Source organism: Amia ocellicauda, chromosome 6 (assembly GCF_036373705.1).
Source record: "Amia ocellicauda isolate fAmiCal2 chromosome 6, fAmiCal2.hap1, whole genome shotgun sequence".
Classification (NCBI taxonomy): domain Eukaryota; kingdom Metazoa; phylum Chordata; class Actinopteri; order Amiiformes; family Amiidae; genus Amia; species Amia ocellicauda.
In genome coordinates, this window is record NC_089855.1 from 48,015,554 (window position 1) to 48,018,811 (window position 3,258).

A 3,258-nucleotide genomic window follows, 5' to 3' on the forward strand; every position below is an offset into this window, starting at 1 on the left:
ATATGGCTAACACTCTCCTATTGAGCGGGTTATCAAAAGGCACACACAGGCCCATTATTGAGACAGGCTCTGATCGGGTTATTCTCCTGCTGTGCTTATATTAGGGGATTGTATTCAGAATGGACTTGATTTGGATTGTTAACAGAGTATCAGGCTGCATGTGAACGCAGTCACAGACACTATAATATATATCTGGCCGTCCCTTGAGGTTAGTCTTCCGCTTTCACCGACACTCAGGACTCCTGAAATTGAGGAGAGGTGGTGAGGTTTCATATTGTGCATCTTCACATCATTTGGATTGGCTCATGGTGCACCTTGACGATGCACTCAAGACAGACAGGACAGCAGATGTTTTTGCTCTGAATTGGGCTTCTTCAGGATTCTTCGTCGGTCTTATATCATCCTTATTAGTGTAACACGGAGGCACTGCGAAACTACCACCCCGTTGAGTTGCGGGGTCAGGGTCCCCTAAATTCACTTCTGTAATACCTTCCCCGGGATGTTTTTGCAAGTGAAGTGGGCACAAGATGCAAGTCTTTATTTTCACATAAAACAATATATTTAAAAGAGGCAGAAATTCCACATTACAGATACAAATCAATAAAATACAGAGAAGAGCAGAAGAATGAAAAGTCTTATACACAGTCACACACAGGTAAGGCACAAGCACACTAAATCAAAAGCGTATGTTTCTTTAAAATACCCAGTTTCACCAACATTCAATAACTATATTATTTTCAATTTAAATCTCCCAGGTTTCTTCATTTCCATCACTCCTGCACCGCACCTCACACACACAATCACTCCAGTATGGCCATCCTGCAAAAAAAACAGGAGTTTTATACCAAAGCAAAAAGCTGTTTCCAATTATCCAATTAACAATCAATTCAAATATTTACTTGTTAGAGTGGACTGGGGAGAGATCACCTAGTGAAATAACACTAAGCACAAAAGAAACCATGCAATAAATAAAGTGAATAAATATAAAACTAAAAAACTTGAACTAGGCAAAGAAAAAAATATAACCCCCTAACATCACACTTCTTTCCAGCCGATAGTGACGTTATGGTTGGACGAGGCCTCTGTCAACCCTCTTCATCAGCTTCTGTATCATGGGCGGGAGTTGCGAATAAAACTATGAGTCTGAACCCTGGCGAGCTGTGAGGATAAAAGCACAGCCACAATGAACACACAGCTGTGATGCTGCTCACTGCGCTCCTTAGCAATACTGTTTCAGTCCCCTGCATGGAAATAATGACACTCAGAGCAAGGGCTGCAAGCGGCACAGCAGGGGAATCAAACTGTCTGTGGCTGCTGTCTGTGTTAATATCTGTCCGGGTCTCACACGTCCATGTATCCCACTCATCCCTGCTGTCGTGCGCCGCGCAGGCGCTGTGTGCTCCCGCAGAGGAGAGAGGGGAGTGAAGTGGGCCGCGGTGTGAAATGCTGCTGTGGGTTTGCACCAGGGCCGGAGTGGGACTCATTTTCAGCCCGAGAGTGTCATGCCTCAGACCAGCCCACTTTAGTTCACAACCTATTAGCCTATACTGGAGATATGTAATTATAGCTTTACTATGTAAGACTGCTATAGTGCACAATTCTCTACAACCTTGTTATTCACAGTGAATTTTTCTAGAACATAATCATTTCCAATTCAGTGCAAAGAAGTGTAGCTTCACAACTTTAAATTAGTTTATTTTCACAAATATGAGAACACTGTAAAAGTGCACACACATACACACACACACACACATATATACACTCACCTAAAGGATTATTAGGAACACCATACTAATACTGTGTTTGACCCCCTTTCGCCTTCAGAACTGCCTTAATTCTACGTGGCATTGATTCAACAAGGTGCTGAAAGCATTCTTTAGAAATGTTGGCCCATATTGATAGGATAGCATCTTGCAGTTGATGGAGATTTGTGGGATGCACATCCAGGGCACGAAGCTCCCGTTCCACCACATCCCAAAGATGCTCTATTGGGTTGAGATCTGGTGACTGTGGGGGCCAGTTTAGTACAGTGAACTCATTGTCATGTTCAAGAAACCAATTTGAAATGATTCGACCTTTGTGACATGGTGCATTATCCTGCTGGAAGTAGCCATCAGAGGATGGGTACATGGTGGTCATAAAGGGATGGACATGGTCAGAAACAATGCTCAGGTAGGCCGTGGCATTTAAACGATGCCCAATTGGCACTAAGGGGCCTAAAGTGTGCCAAGAAAACATCCCCCACACCATTACACCACCACCACCAGCCTGCACAGTGGTAACAAGGCATGATGGATCCATGTTCTCATTCTGTTTACGCCAAATTCTGACTCTACCATCTGAATGTCTCAACAGAAATCGAGACTCATCAGACCAGGCAACATTTTTCCAGTCTTCAACTGTCCAATTTTGGTGAGCTTGTGCAAATTGTAGCCTCTTTTTCCTATTTGTAGTGGAGATGAGTGGTACCCGGTGGGGTCTTCTGCTGTTGTAGCCCATCCGCCTCAAGGTTGTACGTGTTGTGGCTTCACAAATGCTTTGCTGCATACCTCGGTTGTAACGAGTGGTTATTTCAGTCAAAGCTGCTCTTCTATCAGCTTGAATCAGTCGGCCCATTCTCCTCTGACCTCTAGCATCAACAAGGCATTTTCGCCCACAGGACTGCCGCATACTGGATGTTTTTCCCTTTTCACACCATTCTTTGTACACCCTAGAAATGGTTGTGCATGAAAATCCCAGTAACTGAGCAGATTGTGAAATACTCAGACCGGCCCGTCTGGCACCAACAACCATGCCACGCTCAAAACTGCTTAAATCACCTTTCTTTCCCATTCAGACATTCAGTTTGGAGTTCAGGAGATTGTCTTGACCAGGACCACACCCCTAAATGCATTGAAGCAACTGCCATGTGATTGGTTGGTTAGATAATTGCATTAATGAGAAATTGAACAGGTGTTCCTAATAATCCTTTAGGTGAGTGTATATTGTGGCAGTGTGAGAGGCAAGGCTGTGGTCAGGGTGGGTCTTTCAATGGAGGAGACTATAAAACATCTCCTCCAGGACTCCAAACCCTAGAAGCCAGCAGAACGCCTGATGGCCATAGCCTCGCCCACCACTGCCCCTATAAAAGGAAGTAGGAAGTAGGAAGTAGGAAGTAGGAAGTAGGAAGTAGGAAGTAGGAAGTGAACCTCTGTGTGCATGCTTGGCTGGGGGGGGGGGGTAGCAGCAAGGTGCACAGGAGGGTGAGAAGATGATAGA